We start from the raw sequence: 21,699 nt of genomic DNA on the forward strand, positions 1-21,699 counted from the left end.
TCTTGGTGGTCCATTTAACTGCAGCCTTTCCTCCTCCCTGTCTTTACCCTCCAACTCCATCTCTAGACAACTTGCATGGGAGCTGGAGTGAGGCAAGGGAGATGCTTTGGGAGTGAACTGAATATAACGAAGTGTGTGGAGCAAAACACAGAGTTTGGGAAGAGGCACCAGATGTAGGAAGATGAACAAGCAGATGTCCTGGGGTAGGTCAGCAGCTGAAGGTAACTTTCAAGTAGAGCACATGCAATCCTGAATCAAGGCCCTTTCCTAGATTATGGCCAGGCATACTTTATTGAGAAAAATTAAGGATATTTAAGTTGGTGGTATTGACAAAGCAGTGATGATAGGTGCTGCAGAAGAAGTCTACATCATAGACTTGACAGGGAAGTGATGTGTGGCACCAAGGTTACTGAAGGCACAGCTAAGGAGTTCAAACTTGGCATCCACAGGGTGGAGGAAATTGTGTGGTTGTCAAGTTGCAGCACTAACACCTAGAAAACTTTGGCTTCCTGTGAGACACTGTATTTTCTGTGACTCAGCTTGTGTATCAGCTAAACAGAACAACAGTGTATTTGTCAGAACGTCATGGGAGTTAGTGCATCAGTGCTGGTAAATTGCTATGAGATCTTTGGATGAACAGTACCATGGAAAGCACTTTAGTAAAAGTATCATTCTAAAAATATTTTGCTTGTTATCATACTATTTATGCTTTAAAATAGATATTGTTAATACCATATTCAACAGAATGAGTTAGTGTTGCTGCTAATTTAAAAGCAACTTGCAATGTAAAGAGAACGTTTGTCTTTTCTGTCTTTGTGATTTTTAAAAAAGCCTGCTTCCTTTTCCTTGCTGTCTCCTTTAGAAAGAAGGGATCATTTGTCTTACTTTTCTGATTTCATGTTTGGGAATTGTAAGGTTAGAGGTGGATGAAAGCTGGAGTTTTATTTTTCCGACATTAGCTTTTGTCAAGCAAAGAAAAAAAAGTTAAATTATCAAAATCTTAAAAAAATTAATTCTGATAGGGAAATGATGAAATAACCATATAAAACAGTTTCTGAATTACAGTTTTTCCGCAATTAGTAGACTGTTGAAAATGTTCCTATCATTATTTTGTCTCAATTGGAGCCAAATGTAGGGCTTCCCATTAGTGGGGAAGGCTATTTTGTAACATGGGAGATACGTCTGTTCAGGAAAACCGTCCCAGACAAATGTGGGGCATTGAGCTATAGTTCACATCAGGGAAACATGCCATTACAGTGACATCCAGCTGAACTGCTTTGAAACACAAACATTTTGTGTTTGTTAAGTTTCTCTGGTTAGAATACTGCGAAGAAAAATCAACATCAGATTTCCCCCTCCCCACCAGTGTGGGAGATGCATTATCATCTGTTGAAAATTCTTTACAGCATAAACTTTCTGATCCAATGCTACATAAGATCAATTCAAAATATATTGGGTCTAATGACTGACTTTTAACCTCTCCCATACAATAACACAAATATTTGTTAGTTACTATTGAGATGAAAGGTGTTTCTAAAATGTTAGCTATCTGATAAGAGGACAGGATAATGTTATGAGAAACATTTTGCTAATTAGTAACTTTATATTTCAATGAAAAAATATTTTAATATGTAGCTTAACTCTTTCTATAATTGATTTAATTTGATTTATATATATCTATAAAATATGCTGTATCTATATTATGTATTATGTATTATATACATAAAGTCAGATTTAATGTAGTCTGCATAATACAGCTATCAAGTTAGGCATATACAACAAGACATGAGGGTTCAGATAATCATATATATATGTAATATATTTCTGTATTTAAGGGAATTTCATTAAATTTAAGAGCCAGAATTTGGCCACATGTTATGATACAATACTAAAAACATGCAAATTCTAATTCTATGTATTGTTGTTGCTAAAAAATCAGAGGAAGAAGTGGTATGGCAAACAGAGTACACCTATAAAAATTTAATTTGCTGCAGAGCCATCCATCAGCAAAAAGGTAACTAACCAACCCTTTGTCAACAGAGCACTATTAAATTTATCATTTAAGTTGGTAGATAAACAAGAGAGTTAATGAACCAGAGACAAGTTGGTCATGATGTGCAAGAAGTATGGGGATTCTCCTTTGCCTTCTCCCTTGTTCATCCCTTCATACCTGTGCTGTTTTGATTTGGTACCAGTTTTACTCCCATTTTACACTTGTCTTGCACTGCAGTAAATAATTATGCAAAGATGAAGACAATGGCAAATCGGGCTTGACATATTTCACAGAGCAAATTGCAGGAACTGTAGTTAGGACTCTTTAGGTGCTTGCCCCAGTTCTGCAAATCACTTGCTATGTGACCTTGGACAATTAACCTTTCTGTGTTTCTGTTTATCTAACCGCACTGCCTCCCAGGGGTGTTATTAGGCTTAATTTATCAATCACTCAATACACTATTATAAAATATTTTGAGATCTCTGCTGAAAGAGACCATGTGAGTGCAGAATAGTAGTTAGAAGGATAATTTGCCTATTAAACTTGTCTTGTAGCTGCTTCAATTTACTAGGCTTTATCAAAAGAATTTGATAGAGAATGGAGAAACACAGGAGAGGGATATAGAGATCATGGATATTTAAAAAGAAGAAAAATTTCAAGAAGTAGTTAATAGATCTCTTTAGGTGTGATATGACACTGAATCTTTCAAACAAGCTTAAATAAATTAATATTTGTATTAATATACATTACTCAGCAAAGTGTTCTCAACATTTTTAGCTCGCAAGCCAACTGTGAAAAAGCAGACAGGTTAAAAAACCCCCTGTAAATAAGGCTATCCAGCAAAGACAATTTCTAGGTTTTCTTCTTATCTTCTAAATAGAAATTTCAGTCACCTAAGAGAAAAAAACCCAGGGAATCTGCAAGGTGCTTGTCTGAGCTCATGCATTTTTGTGACTGTAAGGTTTAAGATTCAAAATCCACACTTGAAGCAGGCAGAAAAGGTTTTGCCAGAAATTGCTTCTTGGATGTGGGAAACCACCTTCATAGAATCAAATTTTCTAATGAAGATGGTTATTTTTAGTCAGAAAATTCCTGTCAGAAACTACTCTATAAATAATAAATTGTAAACTCTGTCCAAAGTTTTATCCACTTGAGGCTACCCTTTGCTCTCCTTACACCAGTACAAATGAGGACTATTTGCAATGCTTCCAGATTTACATCAGAGGAAGTGAGAGCAGCCAGAAAACTAAAAGATACAGGAGCCAAGGGAAAGCACAGCAGAAACCAGAGCCACAACAAATGTATCAGGCAAGGTGCAGGTGTGAATGGCAGTTTTTCTGTTTGGAGTAAGAGTAGCTCAGCAACACTGGGGAGGAAAACAGCGGAGCACTTTGCAGATAGCCTGTTGGACACATTATGTTGTAAATAGATAATGAGGAAGGAAAAAGCAATCATCAGGGGAAGGTAGTAATAGAAGCTGAAAGAACTAATCTTTTAGAATGAAGAAAGGTATGAAGACATATGCATTGTACTTAAAATGATTCAAGTCATGATTTTAAACACTGCTATGAGAAGACTGTGTATTATTTCATTTAGAAATCAATCCCACATACTGAATAGCTGTGGTAACATCATTTCTTTCCTGATTAAAAGGGCATTTTTTCCTCTTCTGAAGATGCAGTTAGCATTGCAAAAAAAAAGCACAAAAAACCCGCCTCCATTATTCTGCTTATTGCAATGCGTATTCTAGGATTTGGAGAACTTGCTCCCCCAGGCAATGAGAATAGCTGGGAACCCAGCTGAATGCCAGGTTCAACCTGCTGACTTAGCTTTTCTTCAGTGAGCACTGCAACCCTTTTCCCTCCTACTCCCATCCCAAGCTGTAAACTAATAAGGCTTTTTCCTCCTGATGGCTGAGAAGAAAGCAATTGAAAGAGTGTCATGTCTATGCTGAAATACTTGGGAAGGGCTGACATATTATGGGGTAGGAGGGACATAAGGGTGCACAGATACAAGAAGATAATTAAATTGATGTGAGAATGATTTTTGCAGTTTGCTAGTTCTTAAGCTGAAAGCACATCTTTAGCTTTACATCTATTCTGGAAGCTCCACAGTTTATTCATCCTTAGCATGAGCTTAATTCTGTCTGATTTCAAGTGAATGTTATCAAGTCCAGCAGATGAAATGACAACAGTCTCCACTGCCTCACACTTTGAATAGTCATTCAGAATTGCAGGAAGCGCCTCTGTATGTTGCCAAATCAGAACCTGCTGTTCATGTTTGTGGCAGCATTTCTAGCTAGAGCTTGGGCACCATGTTGTTTTTCACTCTGCAAGGCAAAGGAGACTCAGATCAAGGGACAGGAGTCACAGCTGCATTGCTGTTCTGTCCTCGGTACATCATATCATTGTATTTTTCATCTTCTTCCTCGAAGCTGGGTGAAAAGTGGTTTAAGTTTATGTGAATTTCTGTTCAACCATCAGTAAATCCTGCTTATGGAGTGCAAGTCAAAGCCACTCATGCTTTCCTTTGGGGAGCAGGCTCTGTAAGGATGGGTGCTGATKAAGAGATTTGACTATTATTACTAGTTAGAAGCTTCTGAGTATTATTGTTCTTGGGCTGTCACAGTCGGCTTGTTAGGGTGCCTGGTATTGTCATATGTGGGTGATTGATTATCATATCTTGAGTGATTGAACACAGGCAGTTTATTTTATTATATGATTGTTCAATATAGTAGATAGTGGAGGCCTGAATTTCCACTAAATGAATGCACTTTTAACTCATTTTGAGTGTGCTAATAGAGGTAACTTTGCCAGTAGAGGAATGGTGTGTGTGAGTGTAGCATTAGGCTTGATGAGTCATCCTGCTCTAGTGAAGTGATTTGCGTGCCGTTGCAGGAACCCTTACTCAGGGTTAATAACACTAGCACAGCGGAAGTTGCTCTCTTGCTGGCTAATGCTCCACTTTCTGTTCAGGGCTCAGCTCATCATTATGCCAGTTTTCATCAGCCAAGAAGTTGTAGGGAGCAAAACTCTTTGAAAAACAAAAATTATTCAACACCAGTTTATACATCAATTCTTGAATAAATTATCTGTGAGCATCACTGAACTGCTCTCTGTAGAACAGTTATAACCCTCTGGCTTTACTCACCAAGTCCTGGCCAAGCCTTCCTTCTTCGTTTCCACTCTCTCTGGCATTTCTTCTTTCCATTGCTTTATTCATAAGGTGGTGATTTTTATCGCTCTCTGCTCAGTAATAATGTGGTTCCTATCCTTCCTGCAAGAAGAAATTTCTTATTCTTTTTATTACATATAATCATTCTTTCCTTAATTTATAGTGTGTCATGTATTATTCAGTGACATCTCTTGGCTCTGATTACAGGTTCTATATAATCTTACACACTTCAAAAATGATTGTTTAAATTACAATAAAATAATATCCAGCTCATTTATCTGGTGAATTTGTCTTTCATTTGCAGTTATCAGGGCCAATGTTTTATACAAAAGAACTTTCTTCAGGAACCTTGCAGAGAGGTGGAGCTAATGTATCAGGAGTCCTTGAGAAAGAGAAAGAAACAGCCCTGGGGAGCATTACCTGCCTCAGGGGAAAAATGTTGAGGTTTGGAGAGAAATGGCACACAATCTGCTAATCACTTGAAGCCTGAACCAGAGTGCATTAAAGGCAGTAGGAGCAATGTCAATTGATATCAAACTGTGGTCTCAGCATGCTGTTAAAATGCTTCAGAAGGTGGAAAACAGAATGAAGCTTTATTGCCCTCTTTACTACCTACAGACTGACTCCAAGCTTTTTCTAAGAAACATATGAACAGTGAAGTCTTTTGTGGGAGTCCCTCTGGTGACCTGAGCCAGCAAGAGCGCTCTTGCTGCGTTTTGGTTTGAATCAAGATAGCAAGAAGACTTGTACATGAGGTAGGATGAATGGAAGGAACTGGAGAAATGAGGAAAGGCTTGAAAAGTTGCTCTTCTCTGACCCTGATGAAATTAATTTTCAAACTACTTCTCAAGATCAATGAAATCATCTGTTCTGTGGTATTTTCTCATCAATCCAAATACAAATTGCTTCTATTAATAGTAGAAGTAATATAGTTACATACTGTGGAGGCATTGTACAAGCCCTGCTGGAAATTGAGCTTCTGTTGTTTTTAGCAGTGGACGCATGGACAGTACAGTGTATCTGTCCCTTTTAATTCAAAACAAACTCCAGCTAATTTCAGCCAAAATTTGCTGGTCCTTCTATTTACCTATATCCTGCATATCTAGTATCTCTCTGGTCCTCTCCTTGATCCCAGCTACCTGCTTTCTGTCTGAGAGAAATATAGGGAATTTCCTGCTACTGAACAAATACTGAGCCACAGTGCAATCATACTGTCTGTGCTTGTGCCGAGGCTGAACCCTGGAGCAAAGCTATTAGAAATATCCAGAGTTTTTGCTTGTTTTGCAAAGACCCACTGACTCAAAGAGGAGACCTCTGAATGGGTTTTCTGAGTGCTCTAGGACTGAGTGCAGTTGATGGGTGTTAAGGGATTAGTCTGGCTATCCCTTTGGCTCCTTGGTCCTTAGGAAATAATGCAAGTCCCTATGAACTCAACATATTTTCCAGAAAGATCTATTTTCTCATGTTCCTTCAGTCTACCTCCACTTTAGAAGAGGCTGCTGCATGTTGCTGTAGCCAGTGGTCTGCCCACCAGTATGTCTGGCAGGAGGTTTCATAGGGAATCACTCCTTCATGCCTCAGCACTCCTTCCAACCAGCTCTGAATTCAGACACCTTGATGGGAACACAAATCATGTTTAGGAATTTAGTTTGTCAAACTTCATCTTCTCAAGCTAGTGCTACATGTAGATCCTAAGCCACTGGACAGGCCAAGCTGAGATCCAGATTTTGTATCTTAGGCCCGTTTATAACCCATATTGTGAAAGTCATGCCTGTAAAAACAGAATGGCACATACCAAGAAGTAAGCATGTCTCTTCCAGGGTTACTTCAATCTGCTACAAAGATACTGCTGCTATGTAATTTCTGGCCTCATGTCCAGACTTCATCTTTCTCACTTTTGAGGGAGAGGGATGTGCTGGCTTTCCATGTCTAGTTTGAGCCCCCTCAGCTTATCCTTTTTGCATGCATTTGGGTTAGGTGCAGCATCAGCAGCGGTGGGTGATTCCTTCCTAGCTGGCATTCCCAGGACGGCCCGGAAAACACTTCTAAGTGGTTTTCCGCTAGCAAAACTTCCCACAGAAAGCTTTTTTCTTTACACATTGAATGCTGGAAAAACTAACATGTTTTCTACCCCCTCACACAGACAGTTTCTACAGGTTCTCTTATTAAATAGAAGCAATGGAGTTTTGTTGTTGATGCTTTTTGCTGAAGATTCCTGATTGAAAACCTGCAGTGCCTACTCTTCTGTCTGGTTAGGATCCAGCACTGCAGGAACTCATTTTCACTATAGTTCAGCTGAAAACTTTAAAGACTGCAGACAGGAGCTGGAGCAGTCTCTGGGTGCTGATTCTTGTCAGGTTTATAGATGTATTCCAAAGCAAGTCGTTTCTGTTCTCTGCAGGATGTTGTTTCTATCTCTAAAGCCCATGTTATGTAAAAACAATGGCAGAAGCCTGCCTAAACTTGGCAAAAACCAGGAATCCTGATTGTTTGATGAAATACGCCTTTTCAGTCACTCCTCCGCCCTAATTAGTGGTGTATGACACAGCTGATCTTTAATGAAAAAAAAGAGTAATTTATTTGATGATTGATGGGAGAAAACCTGAATACGTTATTAAAAAGTACCAATCAGCTGTGTCTAGAGGTGGTTTAATAATGAAAACTGTATTTGACAAAAATCATCAGATAGGTTTTTCAATATGCATCGGTTGAGTAGCTCTACCATGCAGGCATTACAACTAATGTAATTTGGTGTGACTGGTGTAAAAGCAGGCTGCCTCCTCCAGCTTTACTTCATACACTGGGGAAGATTACCACAGACTTTAGCAGGCCCTGTTTTCCAAAACCAAGCCTGCCATGAGGCGCATTTTTAGAACAGCAGGAAATGAACCTAAAGCTCAGTCAGTAAGGGTTTCATTCTTACCCTTTAATGTAGAAATTAACTGTGTCTAATAATAACTTTTTGATCTGACAGTATTCTTGTTTTATCAATTCCATTTTAAGGACTGGTGCTAACTGGCCTGACATTGTAGGCCTAAAATCTTACAGTACCTTCATGTGGGACTTATTTTCTGGGTTAAAATTCTCCTACTTTATTGCAACATTAACTCAAGCCGGTAGTATGAAGGGTTATGGTCTTTTGTTACTGACCTGTACTTGAGGAAACAGAGCTAATAAAACTCATGCACTTTTATCCCACAGGCCTCAATATGGAAATATACAGGAAGCAGAAAAATAAATTCCTTTCATCCAAAAGAAAAAGGCAAGAAAAATCGCAGAGGCTTGCACTAGATAGTTAGTTTGCCTTAGTCTTACAACACCTTAGAAAACACAATGTTATTAAAAATACCCCACAAAGGTGTATGTTTATATTGTCTTTTAACTCCTCCTAGCATAATCTCCCCTATTAGGAGCCAGTGATTCTTCCTGAGAAACCACAGACCAAGCCTGTGAGATCTGTTACCCTACTTTCATTGTTGTGGTATGTCTGGCTAATTTGTGGTGGCAGCTAGTGTGAATCACTGGGATGAGGAATGAGGATCAAAAGGAAATGGATCTGAACAGTACTATTGAGAATAGGATTGCATTAAAGACAGAAATCTTCATATGCTCTTTCTCAGACAAAAGGCTGCTGGATATCAGTTGTATACTATCCTTATGCACTACTGTATGTGAGTATGGAAGTATTGACTCCATCCGACTTTAACTGTTTAGCCCAACTGGCTATATGAGGAGGTCATTCTCCCTACTAAGGACAGATTCCTTCAGTGGGCAATCCAGCATGCTTAAATTTGGCTTTGAATTACCCTCAGGGGGAAGTTTATCTTTCCATGGACTATATAAGGAGACTAGCCCCCCATCTTAGGTAGCTGAGTTAGTTGATGTAAATACCCCCATGGTAATGTAATGCAGTCTCACATCACAGCCTTGGTTCCTATCAGTGTGAGCCAGGGCAGAATGTAACTGATTGCAACAAGGCTTTAAGAAAAATCTAATTAGATGTAAGTCACCATTTCAGAGCAGCTGTGCTGACAGCTAGGGGATTAATTCTGCTCTCAGTTATTAAGCATATGCTCCAGATTTTTGATATAATTTAAGTTGAAGAGAATATTACATGACAGGCATCCCTTTAAACTTTTACAATGTCTTGGATCTCCTTCCAATGTTAATTGTAACCCCATGTGATGAGACTACTCGTTTAATACAACTCACTAATGTGTTCTGCCTCCTATGAAGTTTTTGCTGGGCAGAATCCTCTGCTTCACTGGCGAGAGCAGAGTTATACGGGTTCATCCTGTGTGTGCAACCAAGCAAAAGATGCAACTCAGGCCATCTAGTGCTTCATTGCCAGCTGATCTCACCCACCTTCTTCCCTCTTCTAGTCGCAGACTCCTGCTGCTTCCCTTGGTCTGACTCTGCTGCTCATCTGACCCCTTGTTGGACTGATTCAACTTACTAAAATCAACTCAGTAATAACAACAGAGTGTGGGATTATTGAATTGAACAGACTCAACAAGGGTAAGCATGTGTTAGAGATCATGCCAATGAGGGGCATACAACTTTCCGGCTAGGAGTGGAGGTGGAGAGAGGGAAGAAGAAGGGAGAGGGAAAGAGGAGCATCTCTGTTGTCAGCAGAGCTCCATCAGATTGGCTCAGCTGTAAAATCTAACAACACAGCTTAATTGTGGTCTATCTGAACTAAATAATGTTTAGAGTTCAGCTTGATTCATCTTGCACATGAGGTGCAGTGGAGCTCCTCTGATCTCAGTGCAATTCCTGTGAACTTTCATTGCTGTAATTAAGAAAAGAAGTGAATGCCATCATAACCCCCGTGCCACTCCAGCCAGGCTGAGGGAAAGACATTGGTAGGGACTTGTCAGGAAGACAACAGGGGCTCCCTCTTCCAGAGCTGTCTGGCCTTGGCTTGGGCTGCTGCTGTAGGGGCAATGGCATAATGTCTTACACAATGGCATGATGTCATCGGTACTGTGAACCTGAATAGAAAATGTGCACCTCTATAGGGGTGATAGGTGTACAATACAGGTTGTACTGCATAATCACACTTCTGACCGGCCTGAGCTGTATTTGTAAAGAAATATTTTGATTTGATTACCTTGCCTCAGAACAGGAATTGCATGTTGAATTGTCGTGGCAAAATCTCATGTTGCCACGTCAGCAGGGTTGTACTGAATGCTTGGAAAGAGTGAGGGGGCAGTGACTGCCACCAATCACTTTCAAAGTGAACGGACCCTGCCTGAGAATTTGGGAGGACCAGCCTTCAGCAACTGAGGCTGGCAAGACTGAGCTTCAAGCTCAGAAAAGATGAGGGCAGGGAGGAAGGCCGTACTGGGCCTAGGCCTAGCTCTGCCACTGACAGAAATAAGGTCCCTTGACTTTCGTCTGGACTCTGCAAAGCAAGAGGATTTTCAGCAAGAAGAAACACTGAGAAAAAAGCACTTTTGGGAAAGCTGGTGCTATTTTAACTAGAAAATTGAACGATGTTGAAGATAAACAAGTGCAATGGTTGCATATTGCTCAAGGCCCTTGCATTAGTGAAGTGGAAGAATGAGAGGTATTGGTGAAAGATGTGAAGCTGAGCAGGAGGGCTGTGACATGCACATTAACACAAGCGCAGCAACAGTGCTGAAGAATCACACTGCTCAGCAGAGATGTAAGGGAAGAATGAATAGGTAGCTCTGGCTGCTAAGTGTCACTAAAGTTTCAGGGGTCCTTCCTTTTGTGTTATTTTCTCCCTCCACACTTTCTTGGCCTCCTCAGCTATCTTTATGCCATTTACTCACAAGTTTGCTGATAAATGTATCCTCCTCTAGGAACTGCTGTTTCCTGCCCAGTCGCTGTCTTAGCCTGCTTTTCTGAAGTTTCCTGGTTATTGTGCTACTATCAAATAAGAGCTATCTTTGTGTCTTCTTCCAAGCCCTACCCTCTCATCCTTCATGCTGCCAGTAATTCCACCATCCATTAAACTGCTGAGACTATGCCATCATTTCTGGGACACTGGGCATCATTGTTTTTGCTCTTTGGTTTCTCTTAGTGACTCAGTTAACCCATCTTTGTATGGCTGTCTTTTAAGGAGCTGGCAGGTCAGTGTCTGTAATCAAACTGTGTGCAGGTCCAGGGAATCAGATTAGCAACCTAATTTCCAGCTGACAGCCCTATGCAGGGTCCCAACTAAAGAAGAATTTAGATGTATATATAGGAAAAAGCAGATACTGGAGCAAGGAAGGTTGTTCCTGGAATGGTTGAAGGACACTGTGACCTGGGTCGGGGAAGCGCAGAGACTTTGTGCCTTACTGTGCAGAGTTCTTCTGCTTCTTCTGTTTGTGCATACAATAAAGGTTGGTTAAGGGACTTATTACTGGAGTGGCTGGCATAAGCTCTTTAGTCATGAGGAAAGCAAAACCTCCCATCTTGTAAACCGCCCGGTCTTTCCCTTGATTCTGTTTTGCTGTTCCTGACTTTTCCCCTTTTCCATTTGTTGTGGAAGAAACTTCAGAGCTTCCTCATGCTCTGGGGCTGTGTGCCATCCATCAGTCTGATGTGCAATACCGCGTGTACTTATGAAGTGTAAAAAAAAAAAAAAAAAAAGATGTCTCTTAACTGTGGTGCACAAGTGTTAATGTAATGTGCTGCTGCAATGCCAGGGGTGCTGAAGCCCTTTGGTATGGGCTTGGGAAGGGCTGGATAAAACCAAAAGACCCAGAAAACTCATGTGAGCAGCTAATTTTTGGCAAAGCATGCTCAGGAGTGCTTGTGGGACCAGAGCAAGCCAGGCTAGAGAGAGGGGCAACAATATGGGGATTTCACTGGGCATTTTTGGAGCTGAAGCCTTTGTTTCTCTTGAAGATATAACAGCATAGGTGTTACTCTATTGAGAGAGACTGTGGAGTCACAGGTGGCACGCAAGCGATGGCCCTCAATGAATCAGAGGGTGAGAGAGATCCTAGCAGTGGCAGAGCAAGGACTGGTGGGCAGTCACCTCTCTGCAGGCAGAGTGGTCTGTCCAGAGAGATGCTCCTCAAACATTTCTCCAGTCAGCCTGCTGTCTCACATTTCTAAATAGTCAAAAATGATACTCAGGCTGCTAGCTGAGATAAGCATAATAAAGAATTTGAAGCAGGCAACAGAACTGGCATTAGGAAAAGAAGCCTTGGCTTTTTCCCTCAGCAAAATGCTCAGCTAGTTAATGCTAATGTAGCTGAATCTGAGCTGTCACCAACCTAAATATTCCATTATTAATTCTATAACAATTGTGTTGCTATTTGGTACGTTAATAGGGAATTTAACTCTTTCCTTAGCTCAGTGGGAATGGTATACAGAAACAGTTTATTTCTGTAGGATTATACTGAGTCACAATACTCAAAGGAAAAATTTCAGGATACTAGAACAAATTTGGGCACCATCAGCTTCCTCACAGCACAGACTTCAGCTAAGATCTCTCTGACTAGAATATGCAGCTAAGGCACAGCTGAACGTGACTCATGGGAAATAGTATGCTGACCTGAATACACATACAGAGTACATGCTGTGGGTGGGCAGCTTAAATGCTTTGTAAAGCCATTTCACTTATATTTATTTTTCCCTTTCCTGATCAACTGTGAAAGCCAAACTTTAATAATCTCAGTTTCCCCTTTGCTCTGCAGAAGAAATAAAGATGCTGTCCCCATCCTCCCAATATCAGGGGCTTCTCTGTCATAAATTTATGTACAAAAGCTTCTGCCAAATCTGGTGTGAGGCTTCCTGATGAATAGTGGGAAGGATTTGCGTCTGGGAGAGATGTCAGAGGCAATGTGAGGAGAAGCAGTGGGCTTGGGTAAATGGATGGGTTGCTAGATGTGGATCTGCAGGGACTGCTATAGCTGGGCTGAGGAACGGGGCAGGCCATTGCACAGGCACACATGCTGTATTTGTTGAATGTTACTTTTCAGTCTAAGGTAGGTAGAGATTGCTAAATGAAGGTATTTACAGTGCAAAAAACCAAATGCTCATTGAATTATAATGCCTGTAATGTGCAACAGACAAAGTTCACAATTCCTAATCCCTACCCTGAGCTAGAAAAGGGCAGTGATGAAACTTGTTTTCTTTACACACTCTGGTCTTAAACAGCATGAGTGGTTAGTCAGCCAATTTGATTACAACCTTGATATAACAATTCTCATAGGCTGGATTTGGGCACACATTCCATTACAGACAAAGCCTGTCTCTGAAAGGGAAGTTCAAGAGAAGAAGAGGAGCTTATGTTGTCTTGTCATTAATGAGAGGGATCTGGCATTAACTGAAAGTAATTGACAACATTAGGGTAATGATAAAAGACTGGTCTTGTTGCCAGAGAGACAGATTAGAGAGAGAGAGACATTTTTTGAGTCCAAGAATTATTCCAGAGACAAGGAAGTGCATCCTCTCTAAATCCATAGGCATATGTAATGGACTTACTTAAATTTTCATATTGTTGCACAAAACCTTTCAGTCTTAAAAAGAGTGAAACTCTTTTTTTCTCACTGTAGAAAAATAAATATTAGGGTTAAACTGGTTTATTGGTAACCATTCCATGTTCTACTGCTGAGCTTTTACTAGAGAAAGTGAACCCAGGAACATGTTACCAGGACATTATAAGTTACTGTGTGCTGGCTGAAATGCGCAACTGTGAGAGAAGCCTGTGCCAAGGACAGAAGCATTTTAATTTCTGAGATTTTTTTTTCCTTTCATGTACTTTTGTGCTACAGACTTACACAGGATGACAGTGCTGCATAAGCTGTAATTCACTGATTGCTTATCCATGTTTGGCATTTCTGCTGTGTTTGGGCATTTGACTATACTGCGTTCACTGAACAATCATAAAGGTATGTACAATTACAGATAATTGGGTGCCTTAAGACAAGTGCAAGAATATGTAGGTGGGACTTGATCACTGGTTAAGAATGGAGGTGTTTGTATGACAACAAATCTACTTGAACAGATGCTTTAATTTAGACAGTAGGTATATTTATGGAAACAGTATAGCTCCTCTAAAAGCATCATGTTCATAATTGTTCTTTCCTACAAACAGAAGTGAGACATTTAAATAACTTCACAATATAATATGTTTTGATTCTAGCTAAACTTTTAACTCAACTTCTGAGTTACAGAAATTGTGTGACAAAATGTGACAAAATGGGGTAGAACAAAATATAGAAAGTGTGCAAATATTCTGTACACAAAAAATACTGCTCTAACTCTAGTTTTTTGGCATCAGTGTTTAAGACCCACACTGGCTTCAGTGCAAGTAAAATTTAGGTGAATATGGATATATGAATTTTGGAACAAAGAAACAAAATGAACGATAGCAAGTCACCAGGATGAAATGGTATTCCCTCCAGCATCCTGGAGGACCTCAGGGATGAAACAGCTGAACTAATAGCTATGGTGTATAGCCTCTCTTGCAGAACCTCCTTTGGTTTCCGAGGTTTGTAAGGAAGTAAAAAATACTGATTTTTAAGGGGACTAGGGAAAATCTGAGAAAGAGTCAACTTGACTTTTGTAAAGGGAGGGCATGCCTCCTATTGGTTTTCTCTGCATGTAAATGCAGGAGGGCTGGTTGATATAATCTACCTGAATTTCCAGAAGTCTTTTGGCAAAGCTCCCTCAACATAGATTACTTTATGAAACTAGGTAGCCATATGGTAAGAAAGAAGGCCCTCTCAAGGGTAAATAATTGTTTAAAAGGTAGGTAACAGAGGGTAAGAATAAACAGTCAGTTCTTGCAGTGGAGAGAGGTTTCTAATAAAGTTCCTGAATGATTTGTCCTAAGACCTGTGCAGTTCAACATATTTATAAATGCTGTGTAAAAGTGGGTGAATATTGACTATCGAAAAACTTGTACTGATGATTCTAAGTTCTTCAGAGTGGTAAAGATGAGATCTGATTGCGTAGAACTGCAGAAAGACATCGCATGGCTGAGGGACTGGACAATAAAAAAGGAAAAATGGAAATTTCATCTAAAATAGTGCACACTAGGAAACCACAATCTTAACTTCACACATGAAAATGACAGACTGGGATGGCCCTTAGCCCTCAGGAGTGGAGTCGTGGGGTCGTGATGCATAGCCCCATGAAAATATCAGTCCAGTGCTTGGTGGGGTAGTCAAAACATTTTTTTGGAAGGATCTGAAAATGAACAAAAATCAAAACATTGTTAAGTTGCTGTATAAATCCATAGTGCACCTGTTTTTTGAATACTGTTTGCAGTTCTGCTTTCTCCAGCTCAGAAAAGACATGGCAGAGCTGAAAGACAGGCAAGAAGGAGAGTGAAATGTAGCATCGTTTCTGCATAGGGACACCTCAATAGGCTAGAACTCTTGGAAAAGAGTGGGTTGTGTGGAGGTTCAGAAGTGTGTATACATCAGAAGAAATGAAAAAGATAGAAATGGAGGGTAGGACTCTGTTATTTGCTGGCTTTTTCAGTACAACACAGCCTTAAGTGAAACCAGCATGCAGCAGACTCAGCACAAACCACCGGAAGTGGTTCTTCATGCAGTGTGTAGATACGCTCTAGAATTTCTTGCCATAGCACATTGTGGATGCAAAAAGCTTGTGTGGACCCACGGAAAGGCTGGAGGGTTTCATGGAAGAGAAATCTGTGGAAGGCTACTAAATACAGAGAAAACACCTCTAGCTCAGAAAGTCTGCAAAAGCTGCAAATTGGTGGAGGCTGGAGGAGTATTCAGGGGAAGTAACTTATATGCTTCCCTGTTACACTCTCCTTTAGATAACTGCTTTTGGCTGCTGTAGAGGATTTTTATTCCTGGATAAAATTCTAGCATGGCTGGACCTTCAGTCAGACGCTATACAACTGTTCTTACTTTCTTATGCTTTCAAAAATCTCACTCTTTATAATGCTGACTGTCTGAGCTACTAAGAAGTACTTCTCACTTTGAACAAAGGACTTATTAAGTCTATTTTTAGTTCATAGGAAACAGGAAAAAAGTCTCCGAATGAATTGGCTAAATCCAAAATATTTAATATGTTTTCTTCATGTGTGTTTAAAGAAAATGAGAAGTGAGATATACTGAACCTGTGATACTTATAAAAGTATTACTGTGCTGAACAAGTTAATGCATTCTTAGGTCAAGGTACATGAAACTTAGTTATGGATTTATTATAATCCTACTGGAGAAACAGAAAGATTTATGTTTAATTGCCTTCCTGAATTGTCCAGAGTAATACTTGCTTATATTTTTCTCTTCTATAATTTTAGAGAGATAATCATGTATGAACATATATACAGACAGAGTGGTTTTGAAGGAAAAGATACTCTTGTTTTAAGGGAAAATACCATTCTCTATCTCAGCATCAGTAAAAGGAAATCGTTTTTCTCTGTTATTATTTCTTATTTTTATGATAAAGCCTGAATACAGTTAAAATAATAGAAAATAGAAATGTTAGAACCTGATTACTGCCTAAAACACAGGAATTTCTGTATATGTCAGTGAGAAAATCAATACACAAATGTCAACACAACATGCTTTGATAAAATCTGCCCAAATTTTACGTATGCTTTTAAATCCTCGTATAGAGAGAATCATAGAATCATAGAATTACTTAGCTGGAAGGCACTTTGGGAGATCATCTGGTTCCAACTACCTTCTCAAAAAAGGCCAAATTCAAAGGTAGATCAGGTTGCTCATGGTGAAGGATGGAGATCGCACAGCCTTTCTGGGCACTGGTTCCAGTGTCTTGACCACCCTTACGGTGAAGTTTTTTCCTTATGTCTAATTGCTGCAATTTGTGTCCATTTCCTTTTGTCCTTTTACTGTGCACTGCTGAGAAGAACCTGCCTCTGTCTTCTCTGTAACTCCCATTAGATAGCTGCAGACAGTGATTACATCCCCCTGAGCCTTCCCTTCCCCAGGCTGAATGGTCCTATCTCTCCCAGCCTCTCCTTGTATGTCCTGTGCTGCAACCCCCAGACCATCGTGGTGGTCTACCACTGCACTTGCTCCATTATGTCAATCTATTTCTTGTACCAGGGACCCCCAAACTACACAAACACATCCACACACCCACACCTACACCCACTCATCCACACATACCACTAGGTATGAAAACCTCATTATAAACTGAAATAGGCTTTTAATGTCGAATTTACTGAGTAGGAATCTAAAGTAGCAAGCCCGGAACCATATGACCTGTCTGCTTAAGTATTTAATTTTTAGCTCCTATGTACATGCTGAAAGGTGGTCACAAATCATATGTGTGAGAATACTGTTAACATGAGAATGTGTGAATATTATGAAAGAATATTTGGCTACCTAAACACATTAGTCAAAAGATGTGCACATATATAGCATATTTTCAAAACAGTTCAGCTTCCACATGGCCACCTTTTTAAAATGGTTTGTGATAATGGCTTTAACTGTAACAATAAGGAGCCAGGTTCTAAGCCCTTTTGAAAAACTACTTTGAAAACTGAGTTCTTTTAAACCCTAAATTGGGAGGTGATTAGTTTTTTATCCCCAAAATCTAGAAAATAATGAGGGCTATCTTTGAACATTTATTTCCCAAATCCTTTTTATTGCTGTTTGCTTGTGTGATAAAATGGTTTAAAAATTCAGAGTTTGGTTTACTGAGGTGCTTAAACATGAGTCTAATGTAGGAGGTATCCTACTGAAGTCATCTGCTTAAAGTTAGGAATGTGTTTCTGCTCTGGGAAAAATTGGTCTTTATTCTTCATATGTAATGAGAATAAAGATGTGTACAGAGAGAAGACAGCCCTTTGCTTTTTAAATATTTGGGTTCTTTTGTCCCTTGATATAGCCATTTCCTCAATGTTAGCCATATGTTCCCTTCCAGAAGTAAATTGTGGCATATTTTTGCATAAATATTCAAACAAGATTTCTTGTTTTAAGTGTCATTTAATTTGTCAACTTTATTGTAGAATGGGGAAAAGGTGCTGAATGCAGCTGTTGCCCTCAGTGCTTGGCCTTGGCAGGTTTTCTAGCAAGAATGAATCTTACAGCTCGTCTACCCTGTAGCCGTTAGCTGGAACTGCCTTTTACCATTATAGCTGCTCAGCTGCAATTAAGAGGACATCTGAGTATGTGGGAATTCCTTGGATCATTAGTTTGAGCAACTCTAATTACTTTAGGAAAAGTTATTTTTCTGTCCTTTTAATTACCTAGAATCAGTTTATTTGAGAAAAAACTGTCTGGATTGTTAAGAAATTTGCTATTGCATAAACCCAATATTTCAGCAACACAGCTATGGCTTTTACTGAGAGCTGTAGTTCAGTGGACCATTAATGAAAATTTCCACCATTTCATGCAGCTCTGAATATTTCTCAGCCTTGTTTCATTTCAAATTGCCACAAAATACCTGTATTTACACCAAAATATAGACACACAAGCACACGCCCACAAAGCCAAGGCTTCCTGTGGCCTAGCTGTATGTACCTGAATTAGATAGGAGAGTGACTAGTGATAGTTTTATGAAAAAAGCTGGTGAGGTTTTCCCAGAGAACCTAAAGGGGCTACAGCCTCCCAGTTAGCCCTGCTCTGGGTCGGTGAGGAGAGTGCTGCTCATCCACATACAGCCCCAAAAATGTGTTGCTGGTCACAGAATCCATCTCCCCTCACCAGTCCAAGGCCACATAAGTCAGAAGAAAATTCTTTGTTCAGAAAAGACCATCTTGCTTTTGATTTTATTACAGCTTTTGTGCTCTGCCAAGTTGTTTCTGTCCAAAGGCAAGCCTTTCCTTTTGATTCTGATGACTGTAAAGAGTTTCTAAGCCTCCAAAAGACTACTTAGAGGAGCCTTCCCATTGACATCAAATAGCTTTAGATCCAAGGAGGCTCTTTCTGAAGGCATTGAAAACAGTTCTGAATTTTTTTCAAACTCTGCATTGTAATATTGATGTTTTGCAACTTATCTGCTCTTTCCAGCCTCTTTCTTTTACAGCTGAATTTAGAACTAGATTCCTCAGATATAATATAAATATATAGAGAGAGCATATATAAATAAAAAAACTGATGCTCTAGAATCACTTGTCAGAACATTTTATCTCAATATGCTTAATAGCTCAAAATATTGCCAATAAATTTCTTATAGATAATCAACCCCGATCATTTAGCATGCATTTGTCTTGAATACTATTTATTATAAGTTCTGAATCTTAAAATCACAGGTTTCTATTAAAGTCATTAGCTTCCTTATAGAAGGGCTTTTTCTGACAGCAGGATTTCCGGCAAGTCCTCACTCTATTGTCACCATTTTGGTGATAATGAAATTTGCAAGAGCAGTTTATTCTGTGTTTTTTCAATGTACAGGTGTCATCCAGATGTCACCTGGACAAAGTGCTTCCACTAAATAGGTAGTATTACAAAAAAGAAGACAGAAAACTGAGAGCAAACACAGGCAGCCTGTTCTTGTCAGGCTGATTCTAGCAGGGCAGTCTGCATCCACCGCTGCTGTCCAGTCATTCAGTAACCATACCAGTGGAAAACACTGTGACCGGGAAAGAGAAGGCCAGACATGCTTTTCTCGCTATACTCAGGGCAGCTTTTCATCAGTTTTGTGCTTCGTCTGTCTTTCTTGACAAGTCTAACCTCTGTGACAGCACAAGAATAGAGGTGGAAGTTTCTAGCTAGAAATGAGTGCAATGATTTGAGACTGATGATTGCTTGTTGTTCTTGGGTGACTGTAGAGTCAATAGCTTTTTTGATCAACAGAACAGTCCCATGAAAAGGTAGTTCTGCTCTCCCCACTCCAGAACAAATATGTGAAATACTCCTATAAACTCTTGGGTTCCATGTATCTGGTTAGACAGCTGTGACTGAGGACATGGGCTGTGTACCAGCAAGGACAAATGGATCTACACATTTACTATAGGGACATCCCAACCGCTTAATAGCAATAGAGGATGTGAAAGGCAAACAGCAGTCATTTATCAGAAATTTGCCCCCTGCAGTGCTAATATAGGTGTTAGTGAAACTCATGTCACTATCTGTCGACCTGACCTCTTGTCTAGAGAGGTTTGTGGCCTGCCGGGGGCTTGTGTGAGAGATGTCATGCAAAGACTGCCTAGGCTCGTCCATTCTTCGGACTATTACCCACTGCTGCTCTTCCATGTGAGTGCCAATGACACCAAGGGCAAACTGGAGACCATCAAGCAGGATTTCAGAGCTCTGGGGATGGTGGTCAAGGGTCTGGGAGCCCAGGTCATCTTCTCCTCAAACCTGCCAGTGAGGGGGATGGATGAGAGGAGGAGGAGACGGACTTTCCAGGTTAACGACTGGCTGCGCCGCTGGTGTTGGCAACAGGGTTTTGGTTTCTACGACCATAGGACCCTGTTTGAAGATCGACAACTGATGGGGAGAGATGGGATCCACCTCACGAGGCGGGGCACGCGGGTCTTTGCCAACAGGTTGGCCAACCTGGTAAGGAGGGCTTTAAACTAGGAAAGATGGGGGAAGGGGAGAGTTATAGTGACAGGGTAGTTGGCAAAAGACTGCTCAAGTCAGGATGCCTCCAACAGGTGAATGCAGCCAGGGAAGTGCGCATGGGATGTGGCTATGGAGGACCCTCTTTTACCCCTCCTGGGAAACCTGCATGCTCGATCACCTCCCTGAAATGCCTGTACACCAATGCACGCAGCATGGGGAACAAACAGGAAGAACTAGAGATATGTGTGCGGTCGCAGGGCCATGATCTCATTGCCATTACAGAGACATGGTGGGATAGCTTGCGTGACTGGAGTGCTGTCATGGATGGCTACGTGCTTTTTAGGAAAGACAGGCCAGGAAAGTGAGGTGGTGGAGTTGCTCTTTATGTGAGAGAGCAACTGGAATGTATTGAGCTGTGCCTAGGGGTGGATGAAGAGCGAGTCGAGAGCTTATGGGTAAGGATCAAAGGGCAGGCTAGCATGGGTGACACTGTTGTGGGTGTTTACTACAGGCCACCTGATCAGGAAGAGGAAGTCGATGAGGCCTTCTACAGACAGCTGGAAGTAGCCTCACGATCCCAGGCCCTGGTTCTCATGGGGGACTTCAACCACCCCGATATCTGCTGGAAAGACAACACAGCTAGGCACAAACAGTCCTGGAGGTTCCTGCAGAGCATTGGTGACAACTTCTTGACACAGGTGGTGGAGGAGCCAACAAGGAGAGGTGTGCTGCTGCACCTCGTACTAACAAACAAAGAAGGACTGGTGGAAGATGTGAAGGTCGGGGGCTGCCTTGGCTGCAGTGACCATGAGATGGTGGAGTTCAGGATCCTGCGAGGAGGCAGCAGGGCACCAAGTAGGATCGCAACCCTGGACTTGAGGAGAGCAAACTTTGGCCTCTTCAGGGACCTACTTGGAGTAATCCCATGGGTGAGGGCTCTAGAAGGAAGGAGTGTTCAAGAGAGCTGGTTAATATTCAAACATCACTTCCTCCAGGCTCAAGAGCGGTGCATCCCTATGAGTAGGAAGTCAAGCAAAGGAGGCAGGAGACCTGCATGGATGAGCAAGGAGCTCCTGGCAAAACTCAACCAGAAGAAGG

Source organism: Apteryx rowi, unplaced genomic scaffold, assembly GCF_003343035.1.
Source record: "Apteryx rowi isolate R43461 unplaced genomic scaffold, aptRow1 scaffold_403, whole genome shotgun sequence".
NCBI classification, from domain to species: domain Eukaryota; kingdom Metazoa; phylum Chordata; class Aves; order Apterygiformes; family Apterygidae; genus Apteryx; species Apteryx rowi.